This window comes from Rutidosis leptorrhynchoides, chromosome 4 (genome assembly GCF_046630445.1).
Source record: "Rutidosis leptorrhynchoides isolate AG116_Rl617_1_P2 chromosome 4, CSIRO_AGI_Rlap_v1, whole genome shotgun sequence".
Classification (NCBI taxonomy): domain Eukaryota; kingdom Viridiplantae; phylum Streptophyta; class Magnoliopsida; order Asterales; family Asteraceae; genus Rutidosis; species Rutidosis leptorrhynchoides.
In genome coordinates, this window is record NC_092336.1 from 470,068,685 (window position 1) to 470,090,545 (window position 21,861).

A 21,861-nucleotide genomic window follows, 5' to 3' on the forward strand; every position below is an offset into this window, starting at 1 on the left:
TGCTCTTGCTCACTCTTGGAATAGATAAGAATATCATCAATGAAAACGATAACAAACTTATCTAAATACGGACTACAAACTCGATTCATGAGGTCCATGAATACAGCTGGCGCATTCGTCAATCCAAACGGCATAACCAAAAATTCGTAATGACCATAACGTGTCCGAAAAGCAGTTTTCGGAATGTCCTCTTCTTTGACGCGTAGTTGATGATAGCCCGATCTTAAGTCGATTTTTGAATAAACACATGATCCTTGCAATTGATCAAATAAGTCATCAATTCTCGGTAGTGGATACCGATTCTTGATAGTTAACTTATTTAATTCACGATAGTCTATACACATCCTAAAAGATCCATCTTTCTTCTTAACAAACAAAATTGGAGCTCCCCACGGTGAAGTACTCGGTCGTATGAATCCACGGTCCAGTAATTCTTTTAACTGACTTTGAAGTTCTTTTAACTCGGACGGTGCAAGTCTATATGGAGCACGAGCCACTGGTGCAGCTCCTGGTACTAAATCTATTTGAAATTCTACCGATCTAAATGGAGGTAATCCCGGCAATTCTTCCGGAAAAACTTCGGGAAAATCTCTTGCCACAGGCACGTCATTGATGCACTTCTCTTCCTTTTCGACTTTATTAACATGTGCTAAAATAGCGTAACATCCCTTTTCTAAACACTTTTTGGCTTTCAAACAGCTAATGAGTTTTAGCTTTGAATCACCCTTCTCTCCGTAAATCATCACCGGCATTTTATCCTTACCAGGAATACGAATTGCCTTCTTGGCACAAACAACTTCCGCTCCTACTTTGGACATCCAGTCCATGCCGACTATTACATCAAAACTTCCTAATTCTACGGGTATCAAATCAATCTTAAATGTTTCTCCGGCTAAATTTATCTTACAATCACGACAAATTTTATCGGCTTTAATTAGTTTACCATTAGCTAACTCAATCAAGTACTTAGCATCTAGAGGTAATGATGAACAATTCAATTTAGTGTAAAAATTTATACACACGTAACTTCTATCGGCGCCAGTATCAAATAAGACAGATGCTGATAAGTTATTAATGGTAAACGTACCCGTAACAAGCTCCGGGTCTTCTCGTGCCTCTCTAGCATTAATAACAAACGCTCTTCCACGTGCAGGTCCGCCATTCTGATTCGGGCACTGACTCTTATAATGACCTTGTTTTCCACACCCAAAACAAGTAATGTTAGCCAAAGCAGTTCTATTTGCGTTGGTGGCAGGAGTCTTGTTGCCATTTGTAACGAGAGCCTTACAATCTTCCGCAAGATGACCTTGTCGATTACACTTGGTGCATAACACACTACAGTAACCAAAGTGATGTTTGTGGCAACGGTTGCATAAAGGATTTTGTCCTTTATAACCAAAGCTTAAACCACTACCCGCACCTTGCGTGTTTTCTTGTTTCTTAAAAGATTGTTGTTGGTTACCTCGATCATAATTTCCATTCCACTTTCTTTTGTTACCTGATACCTTCACATCAGTATTGGATACTTTCTTATCCATGATGACCTGATCCATTAGCTCGTTTGCCATGGTTATAGCTTCATGAATTGTCTTAGGTTTCGATGCTGTAACATTTGCCTTGACCTTTTTGGGCAAACCAGCTTTGTACATTTCAATCTTCCGTTCTTCGGTTGGAACCAATTCAGGACATAGCAAAACTAATTCCATGAATCGCTGGTTGTAGTTGGTGATTTCAGTACCAACCACCTTCAAACTTCGTAACTCATCTTCTAACTTAATAACCTCATTCCTTGGACAATACTCGGTGATTATCATTGCTTTGAATTCTTCCCATGGAGTATCATAAGCTACATCTCCTCCTACCGCCTTCACATAATTCTTCCACCATGTGAGTGCACTATCTTGTAAAGTGCACGATGCAAACTTGGTCATGTCTTTTTCATCACAACCGCTAATTTTGAACACCGTCTCCATCTTTTCTATCCATCGGGTTAAACCGATAGGTCCTTCCGTTCCACTGAATGATGATGGCTTGCAAGCTTGGAACGTCTTGTAGGAGCATCCTACACGAGGATTTGGATTAACTGCAGCAGCTCTTGCAGCCTCAACCCATAACATTCTGTCGTTCACTCGCTGGTTGATGAGTTCCTCGAGTTCTTGTTCCGTCATTCGATTCAATCGCGCCATTTCCTAATGAAAGAAAATAATTATTCACATGGATTATTATAGATGTAGTGTGTATTTATAGTACATTATAGCTTATTAATAATATGAACTAGGTATTATTATAAAAGCCTTTTCTTCTTATTAGCGTTTTATAATTATATCTTGGGTAGTACCTACCCGTTAATGTTCATACTTAATAGCTTAGTACAGAATCAATTACTACAATCTAAATAATACTTAACCATGGAAAATTATTGCATTTCATACTTTAATATTTTACATATGCTTATCTTACATCGAACATTAAGCAAACCACACTATTAATATTATACAAAACATTATTCGGTTCCATGGTTTGACACAGCAGCGCATCGTTTGATCTATTTTCTAGGACGTATAGACACAAAGATTTGCTTAACGCTTATCCTAACTGTCTGCCTATATTTTGGCTGTGGGACTGAAGAACTGGATGCCGGGACAGAACGAATAGGAATAGCGGGGATAGGGGTGGTAGTGTTGAGTGGAATTGGTGCCACATCATTCTCATTAAACTCGGGATTTGGATTTTCTAATTCATTAGCCTTTCGTTTCTTTCCTAGTTCGAACTCGTCTTTTGTAATTTCCTGTATTTCTTCCTCGGGTTCACTTTCCTCCTCGGGTTCACTTTCCTCCTCGGGTTCACTTTCCTCCTCGGGTTCACTTTCCGGGTTCTCTATAGTTGGTTCATCCGGAATTTGTGAGTCTTCCCCAAGGATATCATTTTCGTCATCGGACAGGTTAATGACTGGAACGCCATCTGAAGATTCTGATTCGGAGTCGTTGATTGTGATAACAATTTTTGAGCTCGACATCTATCACACAACAACTAACCCATTAGTACTTATATAATATTTACATATAAATTTTAACCAACAGTGATAAGCAATGGTTTTTTTTTTTTTTTAAATCAGACCCGGTCAAAGTCCAGACTTACTAATGTATCCTAACGGCTTCTCGGTTAGACACACTAATGCAGACCTGGTTCGCTAAGACCAACGCTCTGATACCACATGTCATAACCCGTCCTTAACCATAAGAACGTGTTAGATAACGTATGATTTCATTGCGAGGTATTGACCTCTATATGCGACATTTTTAAAAAGGAAAACTGCATATATTATTCATTACAAACCAAACCATTATTTTTGTTACAAGCTTTAGACAATAAAAAGATGATTATCGTTTAACGATAATCTTCGACTTACAAACTTTACAAATGATAATAACAACACGATTTCTAGCATATTTTACAACACACGTCCTCGGATATGCAGTTTTATTTTTGACACAAATATGAGTACGCATGATCCTGCTTAGATTCAACATAATGCAGCGGAAGCTTTAATTATCACCTGAGAATAAACATGTTTAAAAACGTCAACATAAAGTTGGTGAGATATAGGTTTAGTGCGCAGCAATATATATATATATATAGACCACAAGATTTCGTATATAAACATTTCAATAAAAATATTCTAAGTGGTTGAGCACTTGGTAACCATACTTAACATTTTCACGTCGCATATTCCCTTTAATATGAAATCTTACTACACCGTACCAAGTGTAGTCACAAAACGAAGTACTGTGCAACCGTTGAATACTGGTCGTCCAGTCCGGTTGGGGTTGTCAGGCCCGATAGATCTATCAACAGGATTCGCGTTTACAATACCGCTGTAAATATTAGTTACCAAGCTACAGGGAAGTATGCCAGTGGTACAACTCAACGTAGAACATATTTTTCAGTTACTTGTGTCCATATCGTAAAACATAAAATACATGTATTCTCATCCCGAAATATTTAGAGTTTAAAAGTGGGACTATATACTCACTCTTGTCTTGATGATATATATATTTTGACTCGGTCTTCCGGTTGATATCACAAACCTATCCATATATAATATATCAATATGTTTTCATTTTAAAACAAACGTTATATATATATATACTTGTTATACTTTTAATATTTTGAATATTTCCTTAGTCCGTAGTTAGCATTCCGATGTTAGTAATTCAATTTTTAATGGTTCATTTTTAGATGTTTAATATACCCGCAATAAACAAAACCCCCAACGAAATAAATAAAACCCCATCGTATATGTATTGGTCGAGATTAATCTTGACCCATGGTACCGGTGTTGTCAAATGACGTGTTGCGTACATAAAGTACCGGTGTTGTCAAATGACGTGTTGCGTACAATCATGGGATCTTATGATTAATCTTCTCGTATTGTTTACGGGTGATCCTGAACCATATAAAATTGAATTATAAGTACATATATATAAAATATCATGTTATCTTAGAAATATGTGATTTATATCATTTTTTTCCAATTGATCCCGTAGTTGAAATGATCTAGGATAACCAATTTTGTTTCGGTCATAGTTTCTTCGTTACAAATCCGTTTTCGTTGATTCAAATTGCCATCTTCTTGGATCGAGTTCTTCTTTAAGACTATGAACTGTAAATACCTTGGTTTGTATTCAAAATCATACGGCATAAGTGAAACATTAGTGAAACATATGAAGTTAAACATTTTTGTTACAACAAAATCATTTAATGACCATTTTTCTAAAAATACTTATACTTTGAAAAACCAAGTTTTACCTTGTTAAATTAGCATATACATAAGTTATATTACAGGTCTTGAAGTATTTTAAAAGTTAAGTTAGAAGGATCTATTTAGTTTGCAAACAAGTTTGAAAACATTCAAACTATGTTCTTGTTGTTAAACTTTTGTACCACAAAATAAGATAGCTATATATATATGAATCGAATAAGGTTATGAACATAGATTCTACCTCAGGTTCCTTGGATAAAGTTGCTGTAAAAGAGAAGTAAGAAGCTAGAATAAAAAGGGTGATGGAAGTGGATGAAAGATTGGAAGTAAGTTGGTGTTCTTGGAAGGTTTTCTTGAAGTGTTTTTGTATGGTTTTCTTATGGTGTTTTAGTATGGTTTTTGAAGCTAAATCTTTATGGAACTTTGCTGGATTGTTATGGAGTTTAGAGAGTAAGAAAGAGTGTGTGTTTTTAGTTAAGAGATTGAAGTAAAAATGAATCAAAAATGATGATACATATATACTCCTAAAAATGTGATCTTTAAGGATAACATGACAAAATTTTAGTTTGTATTTTTGTAATTAGTCTTGCAATGATTCAAAAGTAATTACCTTATACATAAGGCATGAATAAGGGCTGGTTAGGTGGTGATTTGATGTGTATATACCAATAGTAAATACGTATAGAAGCTTGGTATGATACGAGTACAAATACTCTAGGTATACGTATAGAAATTTTGTGAAAAATGGAATGAGGATTCAAATATAGCTATCTTTTGTGAATACACTTATATGATTTTATGTATTTAAGTCTTTAAAAGTGATTAAATACATTACTTATACAATATATGTATAAACATTATATGTCTTAAGTATTTATGTCAAATAACGTTACGTATAGTTATCGTTTTGAAAACTTAAGTTAGTAGTTTCAAAATACACATATAACTTGTTGTTATTAATATAAAATGAGATATTAAAACATTTATTAATCATGTTAAATATGTATATATACATTTATATACACAAACGTATAATTATCATATATTGTATAGTTCGTGATATCATCGGTCAAACTAGACGGTCAAACGTTGTGTAAAACTCTTTTCGGAAATATAAGTCTCAACAATTTGGATTACTTATCATGTTGGTAAGGTTTAATTTATGTAAATATCAATCTTATAAGTATAGAACGATCGAAAAAGTGCGGGTCGTTACATTAGGGTTCCCTATAGATCTAATAAATGAATTCACTCATAGCCAGTAATGTTGCACTCATCATCATAGGCTTGATAAAGACTCAAATCCTTGCTAATAATGTGAAAACGGTAGTAACCATAGCTTCTAAGTCATTTGTCAATGATGGAAAGGAATTTTTGGAGTGGTGGTGAAGTTGGTTTAAGGGGGTGAGAAAAGGTAATATAGTCTCAACAGACTTTATTCGGAATTTCAGAAATTACAAGATAGATTGGAGTGCTGATATTTTTGAGAAGCACTTTTGAACTATTCTTCCTTTTTGGAGTGATAAGCATTTGTGGTCAAGTTCTTCTTTGGCGTTTCTCTTTACAAGTTCTGCTCCTTTTTTCAGAACTGAAATATATTTTTTTTTTGGAGATTTTATCTCGAGGAACCTTTTGCCGGAAAACTTTCTTAAGACCTTTGTCATGATACTTGAGAGGTTTATAACATCGGGTTTTCGGAAGGAATCTCATTTTCTGGATTTTCGAGTGATAGTAAAGTTGATGTGGATGAGTTGGTGTGGTAGAAGTAGTGGAGGTGTGAAAGGCTTATTTTGACAAATGGCTAGCTCTTCTGATTATAACTGAATCACATTTCGCTTACTTGGAAATGCAGATCTAGAGCAAGTTCTGATTCTGATTACAGACATCGGCACTTTCAACGGAAAACAGCAAAGCATTAAAGATGAATGCTGGTCTTATTTGGGTGCCTCACCATAATCAATTTAGGTTGATAATGCCTAGTCATGCAATGCTCTATTAGAGATTTGGTTCATCCTAACAAGATTTCCACCTTACTTAAGCCTTAATTTTATTTACAAATGTTTTAGGTTTTCAAAAATACTTTTTTGGAAAGGCTTTCTCTTGTTAAATTTTTTGAAATTTGGCTAAAGAACTTGGAATCTTCATAATGAGTTATTTTAATATAGCATAAAAGGTTTATACCAACATCCCACACTTAGACGAACATTGTCCTCAATGTTCCTAGTGTATCCCACACTTAGGATTCTTAGTTAAAGATTTGAGAATATTTGTCTAGTGTTTATTTGGGTTGAAATCCCACACTTAGTGATAAGCTAGGATGTGGCATAATTTAAAGTCTAAGCTAGTAACGGGAAGAAATAAGTACCCCCAGCAGATGTGGTTGCTTATGAAGAACTGGCTGGCTTGCAATCTTGGAAGTTACGTCCTTTATTTATCGGCTCATTTGTCATCCTTTATTCTTCTACTCTACTTTATTGCACGGGTTGCCTCCCAAGAAGCGCTTTTGTTTAAGGTCATTGGCTCGACCATAATGATGCCTAAAAAGCAGACATTCCCCTATGGTAGTTGTGATCTTGGTCTTCTCGAGGGAATGTGAGTCTTGGTGGATAAATCCTGAGAAAGTGTTGGACCATAAGTGGTAATAGATCCGGTACTTCTCTTGAAGATTTTCTGAAAGATAGATAATGCGCGGTTTCGGCTCGTGACAAATCTTGAAGTCCGATGAGAATATGATCCACTGCTCTGCTGATTGATCTATGAATGTCAATCATTGAGGCGGTGCTGGTGGTGACTCTGATAGGATGATCATTCCGGAGATCTTCAAATAGTGTCAGAAATTGTATCTTCAGTATCTCAAAATCTTCTGATCGATGGTCTCCACAACAGGAGTCTGTAGCTTTACACAAATTAGTCAAGAGGCGAAGCTGAAAAGAAGTGAAGAGCAGCCCTGACCCAAGCATTAATGTCACCGTCTTTGAGTATATCTCCCAACATCCAGCTTTCAATGTGAAACTAGGATCCGTGGATTCGTGGAAGATACATGCTATCTGCTTTGTAACGTAGGTGGCAACGTTGACTCGGTCTGGTTCAAGTTGAGAAAATGGATTGTTGCGTCTTGCTTCTTCTGTGACTGCGTCTCGTAACTCTTTGATAATTAGATCAGCGTGGTGATCAATTGTTACGTAAATCACTAGCCTCTCTGGCGTGCTTTCGAAATTATCTCTTTCTAAGAGAGCGAAAAAGCTATGAATATCCTCGATTGTTTGCAAATTAGAGTGATAAGTCGGGCATCCGGCGGAGAGGATTCATATGCTTCCGGATGAGAGTCAGTAGTGCTCGTTGATTTGCTGAGAACGGAATTGTAGATCCGGCTAAGGCGTTGTAAACCTTAGAGTAAATGATCTTCTGATCTCGACAGAATCTTGTCTCCAGAATAGTGCGAACTACTGAATTGTGATCTCGTTGCCTTTCTTCGCGGTATACATGATCGTGAAGGGTATTGATAAAGTCTTGAATGCGCTCTTCTAGGATTTCAACATTATTATCTTTTTTTCTGTAGATAGAGGTTGTATTCATCCCTGATAGCCATGATTCGTTCTGTTAAGCGTAGCATGAAATTAATTGTTAATTTACGGATGACTTCGAGAATATCTTCAAATTCATCGGTGTCATTGATGAAGGTTATCATGTCGGCGTCAGTGGATATGATCGGAATTCGATCTGAAGAAGAGTCCGGCTCCTCCTGATTTGGTTCAGATGGAGAATATGAGTTATCCAGAATGTCTTCATGTTGCTCTTCCTCGTCTGAAGATTCGTCTGATGAACGGGATTCTTCAGTATTCTGGTTCTTCACTTCGACACTTGCAGGGTCAATTTCTATATCCTTAACCTCAACCTTATCAGTCTTCTTCTTGAAATGAATAATTAAACTGTGATCTTTTATCTCAAGCCTCATTAATTCTTCGTGACGTTCCAGGCTTGGAGAGGGTATTATCGCAGTCTCTTTTACGTCTTCCATTTCCTCTTCCTCCTCAGGTTCTTCCTCTTCCTCTACTTCTTCACTGGGATCCTCTTCTTCCATTTCTGGGTCGTCAGTAGACTGTGATTCGACACCCATCTCGGTATCATCGGCTGGTGGTGGAGACTCATCATCGGAAGTGATCCGTCTGGTGGAAATAGCAAACATCTCTGCATGTCCAGAAAGATCGGTAGGTCGGTCAATTTGAAGGTAACGCTCTCTCCATGTGATCGTAAGATCAAGGTTTGATTATACACATCAGTGACAGTCCTAGCCGTATTCATGAAAGGTCTTCCCAACACTATTGGTGTGTGTAGGTCTTTCTTAATGTCCATCACTACGAAATCCGTAGGATACAAGAATTTGTCGACTTTCACCAAGACGTTCTCAACTATGCCCTTAGGATATCGAATTGTGTGATCGGCAAGTTGGATTGTCATTTTAGTTGGTGACAAGTCTCCTAACTCTAATCTCTTGTAGAGAGAGTAGGGGATTAGGTTGATACTTGCTCCTAAATCTGCTAGCGCATGAATGGTTCCTGATTGGTAGATTGAACACGGGAAAATGAATCGGCCTGTGTCTCCTACTTTTGCGGTAGAGAGTTTCTGAGTAATGCCGAGCATTCTTCACTCAGTGAAATTTTGTTAGAATCTGGTGTCCTTTCCTTCGTAGAGAGAAGCCTTCGGATGTATCTCTTCTGTTGGGAACTTTGGACATGGTGTCCAGGAATTTTCATCAAGTTTGAAGGAATCAAGCTTGGATGGTTCCTCCTGTAGCCTTCTAGGGTAAGGTACACGAACCGGAGTTACAGTTGACAGCTTCTGAGTATATGTCGATTTGTTCTTGAGCCTAGTTGACCTTCTCCGTGGTTTTTCCTCTGGGATTACGGAATCCATTTTCTTAGCTTCCTCTATGTGGGGATTTTGGATAGTATTACTTGGTAACCTCCCTTGTGGTCGGGTTTCAAGGTGTTGTGATAACTGTCTGAGCTGCGTTTCTAGACTTTTGAGCAGAGCCAATTGGTTTCTCATTAGAATCTCTGTCTGATCTTGTCTAGATGCAGTTCTCTGATTTAGCTGTTGTTGTCCTTGGATGAATTAAGTCAACTGATCATCAGCTCCGAGAGTATGGTTGGTTACTTTCGTAATTTGGGTGGTTGGGGAATTTTCCTCAGCTGGTGGACCAGTGAGTGGAAGTGGTCGATCGTAGGTCAATTGAGATTGTTGGGGTGGATAAGGTGGGTAACGATAACGAAAAGGCTGATTGTTTCTTTGGAATTGGTTAACCCTAGGTTGTTGATTGCATCCGGGATTTGATTGGCGAGCTGGGTATTGAACGTAATAGACTGAACCGTCAGGGTACTCGTACTCAACTTGATATTCTTCAGTGGGTTGCAGGTTGGTACAATTAACACAGGTCTGGACCTGGTTAACCTACTGCGGCTGCGTCTTCAATTCTCCGAGTTGTTTAGAAGAGATTCCATCTTATCCGTGAGAGATTTTATGGCCTCCATTTGATTATTAAGTGCGGAGAGTGGTGCAGATGATGAAGTTGTTTCACCACTGTTCCAGTCATGATGATGCATTGTCATATTCTCAAGCAACTCCCATTCTTCGTCTGCGGTTTGGTTCATCAGATTTCCTTGAGTTGCGGCATCGATCATCGTCCTATGATTTAACGTAAGACCATTGTAGAAGGTACAGATTTGGGCTGACCGTTCTAACTGGTGATTAGGGCATTTCTTCAGCAGGGTTTTGAATCGCTCCCATGCAGTGTAAAGAGATTCATCATAACTTTGTTTGAAGTTAATGATGTCATTATTGAGTTTGGTTTGTTTAGAATGAGGGAAATATTTGGTTAGTAATTTAGTAGCCATCTACGTCCATGACGTGTTGAAATCTTTTTCCAATCCTTCAAACCATATTTGTGCATGATGAGTGAGAGAATAGGGAAACAAGTATAGCCGGACTATATCTTGGCCTATCCATGGCTGTTTATAGGAGTTCGAAAGAGATATCAATTTATCAAGGTGAGAATTAGGATCGTCATTCGGTAGTCCATGAAATTGACAGCCATTTTGGATGAGCTATATGATGTGATACTTTAACTCGAACGAGTGTCCTTGAATCTCTGGGAATCTGATCGGTCCTTCTCGACCTTCAATTGAGGGTTTTGTATTTTCTGCTAAAGTAACGCGTAACGCCATTTGATTTCTGATTCGTTCTTCCTTGTGTACTTTAGAGATTATTGCGTCTGGATCAGGTACGAAGAACAACGACCCTGGTCTAGATCGGGTTTGGGTCATACACTAGGTATGCCTTTTTGTTTTTAAATTTTAAGCAGATAAGCTAAGTTCCTAATTTAGTCTAAAGCAATCTAAGGTTATTCTAAAGTAGTCTTAATCTAAAGTAGTCTAAGGTAATCTAATCTAATTATAAGGTAATCTAATTATCCTAAGTTTAGATATGTTTTTGGTTCTTGCTATTGATTCCCTAACAGAGCTTCGCACGAACTATTCAACAAACCAAGTGGCCAGGCCGACTACGGAGAGGCAGGATTCCTTTTGGTTCCAATATAATTGGAGACTATTCGGAAAATTCAACAACCAAGTCCGTGTATAATTGTCTTTCTTAGACACCACTAAATGCTTATGAATGAGTTTGATAAAAGCAGTATTGTCTGATACCAGTTCCCCGGCAGCGGCGCCAAAAACTCTTATTACCACAATGATATGGCCGAAACATACGGTTTTATTTATGCGGTGTCGTTAGGCCGTAAGGCGTCAGAATCAACCACTAACAGGGTGGTAATGGTTTTAAATTTATATTTAGCGGGGCCTAAATCTTACTACTCCTTATTATGAGTAAGGGAAGTATGACCTAGAGTCGTATTTTTGAGATATCAGTAGATTCGAACCTATATTTAAAGCTTAAGATAATTCTAAGGTGCAAGAGTAGTGGTTTGTTACCTAATTTTTGGATTTTCTAGTTTATAAGATAAAGTAAAGTAAATGCGATAAAATTTGTAACTCAGATAAGGTTAAAACAAGCGCATGCTACGATTTCGTCAGTTACTTTGCCGAGATTATGGAATGCTGGCTCATGAATTGGTAGTGACCTTGTATTCATTTCACTAGTCCTAAACGCCCCTGTCATAAGACATGTCACTGGGTAATGCGATAGGCTTGAAGATTCTGAATAGACAGCAACGTCCCTTACTCCCGACGCCCGTGCAGTCTGACTACAGGCATACACGTTCAGACGGCTCATCCAATTGAGCGACTCGGTTGGGTGACATATTAACATTCCACAAAGGTCTAAACTTTCTTAAGCATAATGAAATACAGGGTTTATCATATCCGAGAGACGTGATGTGTTTTGATACTTTCGTTAATGATTGATTTTAAAAGATAGTTAGGCCCTTAAAAAGAGTTCAACCATAAAGAACACTATGGCCAAGTCAAGTTTGACTTCCATGAACACGTTCGGTTATCCCAACGGTCCATTCCTTTATGTGTTTAAACAAACAGTTCCTTAATTAACCAAGAATCCCTCAAGCGGGGTGCAATGCTTGAGACCGCGTTATGGTGAAGTGTACTAATCAGCACTGACCGGGTTCCATGGCCTTACTTAGCAGAGGTACAGCTTACAACAATCGCGGTGCTTTAGCGTGCACGTACGAAGTTTATATGCTTGGTGACTACACTAGCATGGTCTAGGACCGACAATGTACTAGGGGTCTAGTTAGATGTTTCACTACGAAAGAGTCCTCAGTCGGAATCCAAGGCTCGGTGGACTTACTACAACCGGTGTGCCTCAGTCAAACTTACGCTGTATCCGATAGACTTCTCTTACCAAGGGGTAACACAGATAGTATACTCTGAATCGGGGTTCGCGACTTCCTAATAATAGAGCCAATAACTATGTTCTATTAGTTGGAAAAGCGATTGACTTTAAAGCATAATCAGAAAGCATCTCGACAACATACACAAGCCATAAGATTATTTCGGCATTATAACTGACTACGTCATAACATACACTAAAGATAACTACTCGCTAATCATGGCAACAATATCACAAGACATAATAATAGAAACATTATATAAAGATAAATGATAGAAGTACCAGTAGATTAAACGAGTTCCGAATACAAAAGTGACAACTTCAAACTCCAGACCGCTCTCAATACAATCTTCGGCGTTCTTCTCCGGGTACTAGGTTTCCCGCACGGAGTTGAAGACCTTGAAAGTATGACTAATATTGTACAAGAGAGAGAAAGAAGTGAATTAAAGTGTGTGTTGAAATGGATGATAAAGACCCTTTAAATAAGTTTGAATTTTGCCTGCAAACGGCTGGCAGGCCGTTTGGCAAGCCGTTTGCAGGGGCCGTTTGCCCCTGTTTCCTGTGCCCGTTTGATCTGGCCGTGTGGTAGGCCGTTTGCCATACTGGCAGGCCGTTTGGCAGCCCGTTTGGCAAGCCGTTTGGCAAGCTGTTTGGCTTGAAGATTCGCTGGATCGTAACTTGATTTCTTGTCTTTCACCATATTCGTTCTAGAATCTCCGTTTTAGCTCCGATTTTCTTGATTCTTTTTGCACCATCTTCGTAATCACTTGTTCTTCAATTTTAACCGACGAAGCGGGTATTTTGCCGATAAAGTTCGAAACTTTCTTGTTTTTGGACCTTAATACCGAGGTGAAAACGTGACTTTTTAGCCGATATCATGTTACTTCGTTGAGATTGAGATTTACGAAGGTGTTACTTCGTTGTTATTGAGATTTACGAAGGTGTTACTTCGTTGTGATTGAGATTTACGAAGGTACTTTTGTGTCCACTGTTTCGGAGATTACGAAGACATTGCTTCGTTATTATTGAGATTCCCCTCAAATGGGAATTTTCATGAGGGTACTTTAGTTTTTTTTTTTTGCAAGCATCTTTGGTGTTCTTTACGTAAAGAACCCATTGTGTGCTTGGTATGTATTCTGCTAAGGAATACGATTTTAAGTTTAAGCATCTTGTTGTTCTTTATGTGTCGAACCCATTGTGCGCTTGGTACGTATTCTAGTGAATATAATTTTAGTTTAAGCATCTTGGTGTTCTTTTCGTAAAGAACCCATTTTATATTTGTTATGCATTCTAGGGAATATAAGTTGATAATGCTAAAAACGAACATATATTTCATAGCATTATTCCTCAAGAAAGCCAAGCTTTTAGTTGCAATTGTCCTATTTACAAGTGATATTCGGTTAAATAATAAAAGGTGAAGACAAAAGATAGATTCGACGAATTGAAAACGCAAAGGTCCAAAAAGCTAAAAAGTACAAGATACAATCAAAAAGGTTCAAATTATTGATGAGAAACGTCTAAAAATGACAAGAGTACAAGATTCAAAACGCAAAGTACACGATATAAAATAGTACGAAAGGACGTTCGAAAATCCGGAACCGGGACATGAGTCAACTCTCAATGCTCGACGCAACAGACTGAAAGTTACAAATTAATTATGTATATAAATATAATATAATATATAATTAATTATATAAATTATATATTTATATTATATTTATATTATAAAATCCGTCAGCAAACAAAGATCCAAAAGATGTGAGCTGGATCCGATCTCTCCGCGACTCGCGGAGTTCTAAGAGCAAAGGGGCCGCGACTCGCGGAGCCCCAAATTCTGAAACTGCCTATAAAAGCCAACGCATTTGATCTGTTTTAAAGAATCCATCAATCTCTCTATCTATATGTAAACATATATATATATATATATATATATATATATATATATATATATATATATATATTTTAATTTTAATTTTAATTTTAAATCCTAATAATAAGGGTATGTTAGCGAATGTTGTAAGGGTGTAAGTCAAAATTCTGTCCGTGTAACGCTACGCTATTTTTAATCATTGTAAGTTATGTTCAACCTTTTTACATTAATGTCTCGTAGCTAAATTATTATTATGCTTATTTAATCCAAAGTAATCATGATGTTGGGCTAAAAATATTAAAATTGGGTAATTGGGCTTTGTACCATAATTGGGGTTTGAACAAAAGAACGACACTTGTGGAAATTAGACTATGGGCTATTAATGGGCTTTATATTTGTTTAACTAAATGATAGTTTGTTAATTTTAATATAAAGATTTACAATTGGACGTCCCTATAAATAACCATATACACTCGATCGGACACGATGGGCGGGATATTTATATGTACGAATAATCGTTCATTTAACCGGACACGGGAATGGATTAATAGTCTATGAAATTATTAAAACATGGGTGAAATTATGTACAAGGACACTTGGCATAATTGTTAACAAAGTATTAAAACCCTGGGTTACACGCAGTCGATAACTTGGTGTAATTATTAAACAAAGTATTAAAACCTTGTTACAGTTTAAGTCCCCAATTAGTTTGAATATTTAACTTCGGGTATAAGGATAATTTGACGAGGATACTCGCACTTTATATTTATGACTGATGGACTGTTATGGACAAAAACCAGACGGACATATTGAATAATCCAGGACAAAGGACAATTAACCCATGGGCATAAAACTAAAATCAACACGTCAGACATCATGATTACGGAAGTTTAAATAAGCATAATTCTTTTATTTCATATTTAATTTCCTTTATTTTATATTTAATTGCACTTTTAATTATCGCACTTTTATTTATTGTTATTGTATTTAATTGCACTTTTAATTATCGTACTTTTTAATTATTGCAATTTTATTTTATCGCGCTTTTATTTATCGCAATTTCATTATCGTTATTTACTTTACGCTTTAAATTAAGTTGTATTTATTTTTAATATTTTACATTAGGTTTTAACTGCGACTAAAGTTTTAAAATCGACAAACCGGTCATTAAACGGTAAAAACCCCCCCTTTATAATAATAATATTACTTATATATATTTGTATTTTTATAAATTAAAACTAATATAGCGTTAAGCTTTGTTTAAAAGATTCCCTGTGGAACAAACCGGACTTACTAAAAACTACACTACTGTACGATTAGGTACACTGCCTATAAGTGTTGTAGCAAGGTTTAAGTATATCCATTCTATAAATAAATAAATATCTTGTTTAAAATTGTATCGTATTTAATAGTATTTAGTTGTAAAAATAAAGCTATTTCATATAAACCTCGCATAACATCAAGTAATTTTTGGCGCCGCTGCCGGGGACCAATCTAGCTTAAAAGCCGAAAGTGCAACGCTATATAAAAAAAAAAGATTTTTATTTTTAGTTTACTTTTATAAAAAAATACGCTTTTGTAAAAATACGTTTTAAAAATTCAAAAATATAAAAAGAAAAACAAAAATTTATATATTTTTAAGAGTTTGTTAAAAGTTTTATAAAGTTTCTTTATTTTTATTTTAGTGTTAAAAAAATATAAGTTTTATTTAAATATTTCGTATTTATTTAAAACATAAAAAAAAAACCTGTCGAACGAAACCAGCCTGTCATTTGAATTTGCATTCTCCGAGACTCGCGGAGTTTGTTGCCAGCTAGGCACCGCACTCGCGGAGTTTAACCTGACGCGCCTGACATAACCCTAATCGCATTAATTACGGAGTATTATTAATTATTATTATTAATAAACCCTAAATTAGTTTAATTATTATTATTATTTAGTTTAAGTTTTTTAAATTAATTAATAATATTAAATTATAATTAGTTTTATTTGTATATAAAAAATTAATACTTTTATAAAATAAATAATATAAAAATAATATTTTTATAAAAATTGTACTCTTTATCAATTTTAAGCCTATTTTTATTTTTTCAACTTTTTAATCGTTTATTCGTAATATTTATATTTTTCGCTCGTATCTAATTTTAAGTTCTAGTTTTTGCCGTAGCTTAATTTTACTTCTAGATTTTTAGGCTTTGCCATAAAATCACTTAAGTGCTTTTTCTTTAGACTAAGATTTAAGTGCTTTAGAATTTTGCGACGCCTTTTTAAGTTTTAGTACCTTTTTAAGTTATTGCCATTTGGGATATAGTTTTACTTGTAAGCTTTAATATTTTTAGACGCAACTTTTAATTCTTAGTTTTTTGTTCTTTTTTAAGTTTCAACGCGCTACTTTCTTATTTTTATTTTTCGACGCCTTTTACCTATGTATCAATTATCACTCCAATTAGTAATCTCAATTTGCAATTTTAATTTTAAGTTAGTAATAATAATAAGGTCGGGTTAGTCGAGTGTTTTAAAGTTTTATAGTCACTCTTTTTCTTTCTTATTTTTCGACGCCTTTTATTTTTCAACCCTTTTCTTTTTCGACCTTTTTCGACGCGCTCTTTTTCTTTCTTATTTCTCGTCATTCTAGTTTTTAGGACTTAGAATTTTCTCTATTTCTTATCTAATATTTCTTTAAATTGCGAAAATTTATTTTAAGTGGTTAAATTGATAGACATCAAAATTTTCTGGTTCGTAGTAATAGTTGGATTTGTACGTGAACCGGGTTATTGGAGCCAAACAGTACTCAATTATATTGAGACCAAATGAATCCTGCCCCTCTGCTGCATCTTTTGGCTATTCGAATCGTGGGCAAAATCAGAAAAGTCTATTAATTGGATAACTTATATAATTTTTCTTTCCTTTTAAAAACTAATAGGATATTCAGTGAATGCCCCGAGCAAGACGTTCACCACCTTTTGTACGTTCACCACCGGTAACTCGATCAAGGCATCTAGCTAATATTGTCGCCGTTGATTTTTCTTTAGAATCGTCATCCAGTCGACCAAGTACTCCAATTCTGTAACGACCCGGAAATTTCCGACCAAATTTAAACCTTATCTTCTATATGTCTCCGACACGATAAGAAAAAAACCCTAATATTGAGTCTAGAAAAGTTTGAAATCTATATTTGGATAACTAGTTACCCTTTGACCAAGCCCGACGATTCACGAACAATTGTTTGCTAATAAATGTGCTTACATATACATGTACAAATATTATTAAAATTATTGTTATTATCATTATTATTAAATGTATTATTATTAATATTAATATTATTGTCAAAAAAATTTATAGTTATTACTACCATTAACTTTAATAATAAATATTATTGTTATTATTATTTATATGTTAAGGGTATTATTGTTATTTAGGGAATAAGATTAAAAAAAATGTAAATGCAAATATATATTGATATTATAACTTTAGATATACATATGTATACAAATGCAGTTAAAAACAAATAAATACAAATAATAAGACTGATATAGAAACAGATATATTTACGTATATTTTCATTTATTTGATTATGTACCTAATTTATTTATATATATTAACTGTGCTATCAAATTATTAAAACAGATAAAAAGGAATGGAATCTGTTTAAAGTCTTCATCATTTTTATTTTTTGTATCCTTTTTCTTCTTGGTTCGTTTTCTTTTGACTTCTTATACCTGCCGACACCAATTTTTCCATTCCAGACAAAACCCGTGAGTAATTCGTGTCTCTACTTTGATGAATCAACCATCACCTCTCTTTTCTCTCTTATATATCACCACCGCCACCCTATAACTCTCACGAACACCATGACAACCACCAAACACCACCGGGAACCACCATGTCCTCCCTCTTCTTCATAACCTCTACGCCACCTCCAGTCACCATCACTCTTTGTGAACCACTTTGTAACCAAGAACCATCAAACACCTTGGCTCATCATCTACATCATCTTCATCCTCCTGGTGATCGACTTCTGTTGGCTCCAACACTCACGACAACTGTAAAACCACCACCATGACCTCCATCATCACCTCTCTAAACCGCCACCACTTTTATTATTACAGTTATTACTATAACCTGCAGCTCGGTTGTGTTTATAGATCGAGAAGACCGCACCACTTTTATTTCCATACGAATATCTTCTTTTGTATCCCGGATTCTATTCCAGTGAACCATTAAATCACCACCTTGTAATCTTAGATCGTTCCAGACAACCACCAAACCGAAATCAAGATTATTATTTTTCTCGTTTCTCCTTTGCGAACACACAACACACAAGGCCCAAACTATCATATTTTTCTTTCGTACAGCTCCTGCTATACCATTCTTGTATTCTAACTTTGCAAGGAAAAAGAACGATGAATAATGACGCGATGAAAGTTGATTCTTGCAGTCTATAAATAATAAGCTCTTTTAAAGGAATACTGCGTTTTCTTTTTCTATTTGGACGAAAATCATCAATCATGTAACCCCACCACGTTTCTCTGTCATTTGATTTAATCCACAAAGACTGAATACCAACTCATGTGGACCTGTTTAATGTGTTCTGTGGTCGAATATATTAATGCAATGATGATGAAAAAGGCTGTGAATGGTTTATTATATTCCTATTACAAAAGATAGACAACGACACCCACTTGCTATCCTTTACGATTTTTAAATTGTAGCTGAAGTGTGCTACCTGTGGACTGTAATTAGATTACTATCGAATTCCTTACAAACCCATGATCTTGATATAATGCTTGGCCGTGACTAGTTTTTCGGTTGGGCCAAAACGAAGCTAGGCCTGAATGTTATTTTCTGTTGGGCTGCTTTTGAACCGTAGCAAAACCCATTTGTTTCCCGTTTTGGATCAAAGCCCACCTGTTATTGTTGCAAACGACTTTATGTTGTTAAGCAATACGTTTTCTGTTTCCTTCTTCTGATAAATTACGATGATAGTTCATATCGATGATGATGAATTCACGGTCATTAGTTATGAATGATAATGAGTATGATTGAAGATGATATGAGTCAATGGTGATGAACGGGTCATATGAAAATGATGATTCGGTGATTGATCATGACTTGATGATGACAATAATGTTTGTTGATGATGATAGAAAATGTAATGAAAATAAACAGTCGGATATATAAAACAATTAAACGATCTAGTAGTTACAAGAAGAACACAAATGGTTCAATGGTTTGGAGGTGTTATCGAGGGACGAGAGGTCTCAGGTTCGAACCCGGGCAACGACGTTTTTATTATTAATGTAAGTATTATTATTATTTTTTTTTTTACGAAAATTACTAATATTATTAACATTATGAATATCATTATTATTATTAAAACTATTATTATTTTTACTAGTACTATTATAGATATTTTTATTATCATTATACTTATTTAAGTATTATTATAACTGGTATTTTGTAAATAAAAGATTAATTATATAAAAACATATTTAATGCTTATGTTTTAATTATATAAATATTTCTATATATAAAATGAATATATAGAGTAGCTAAATTAGTAATGTAAAAATACCACGACTAATAATATATGTATAATTATTCGATTACAATTACGTGTGTTAATATATATATATACTTGATATAGGTTCGTGAATCCGAGGCCAACCCTACACTTGTTTAATGATGTTATATGTATTTTTACTACAAAATACAGTATGGTGAGTATATAGTCCCTTTTAAACTTTAAATATTTTGGGCTGAGAATACATGCGCTGTTTTTATAAATGATTTACGTTATGGACACAAGTGATTAAAATGATATTCTGCGGATTGATGTGCTAGGTAATTTAGTTATATGTTATGATAGCATGTAAGCGCGAATCCTAAAGATAGATCTATCGGGCTTAACAACCCCACCAGTAGGCTGCACTAGATATAAGAACTAGTGGGCGGATGTTTAGTACTTCGAGGATTATTTATACACTTGCGAGTGTACATATCCATCTTTGCGAAGATGACTTATTATATTATTGTTAAGGTTGGTTACTGAGGCCTCAACATAAGCAGAATGATTTTATACACTTGCGAGTGTATTATATTTTTATATATGAAATCTTGTGGTCCATAGTTATAACGCTGCTAGCATCAAACCTATATATCTCACCAACTTTATGTTGACCTTTTAAAGCATGTTATTTTCAGGTACGAAATAAGTCTTCCGCTGTGCAATAGCTCATATTAAGGACCCTATTTGGAGTCGATCATCGCAATGGGACCAACTGTTGAAGATTCCGTTCGGGAGGATTAGTTCGGGTTTCTACAAATTCAAATTTCTGATAATCCATTTTTTGAACCCGATCTCACAATTGAGAATCCGGAGAATATTCAGGGATGATTCATAGATCCTGAACCATTACATTTTCCTCCAGAACCACCAATCATTCAAACAGAGATTGTTGAGGAACGAACCATTAAATCAGAATCCTCTAGTGATTCAGATTCAACAAATTCAATCATGGAGAATCTGGAACCTTTAAGTATGGAAGACCGAATGCGAGCTAAACGCACTGGCCAAGGTCACGCAATTACTCATCCTGACATTAATGCACCAGATTATGAAATCAAAGGACAAATTCTACATATGGTGACTAATCAATGCCAATTTAGTGGTGCGCCGAAGGAAGATCCAAATGAACATCTCCGTACCTTTAATAGGATCTGCACACTATTTAAAATAAGAGAAGTGGAAGATGAACAGATATATCTCATGTTATTTCCCTGGACTTTAAAGGGAGAAGCCAAAGATTGGTTGGAATCGTTACCTGAAGGGGCGATTGATACATGGGACGTTTTAGTTGAAAAATTTCTTAAACAATTCTTTCCGGCATCTAAAGCCGTAAGACTTCAAGGAGAAATTGTTACGTTCACACAGAAACCGAATGAAACTCTATATGAGGCGTGGACAAGATTTGGAAAGTTATTAAGAGAATGTCCGCAACATGGTTTAGACACCTGTCAAATAGTACAAATATTCTACCAAGGATGCGACATCACTACAAGGAAAGACATCGATATAGCAGCTGGTGGTTCTATTATGAAGAAAACCGAAACTGATGCTTATAAAATTATTGATAACACTGCTTCCCACTCACATGAGTGGCACCAAGAAAAAGATATCGTTAGATCATCTAAAGCAGCTAGAGCCGATTCTAGCCATAACTTAGATTCCATTTCTGCAAAGATAGATGCTGTCGAGAGATGAATGGAAAAGATGACTAAGGATATACACTCAATACGAATTAGTTGTGAGCAGTGTGGAGGACCACATTTGACAAAAGATTGTCTCAGTATTGAACTAACAATGGAA

General features: G+C 35.5%; 1 pseudogene; it reads left to right on the top strand.

Annotated features, from left to right (window-relative positions):
- Positions 1–21,861, top strand: part of LOC139842284 (rhamnogalacturonan I rhamnosyltransferase 4-like) — a 235,488-nt pseudogene that overhangs the window by 19,228 nt on the left and 194,399 nt on the right.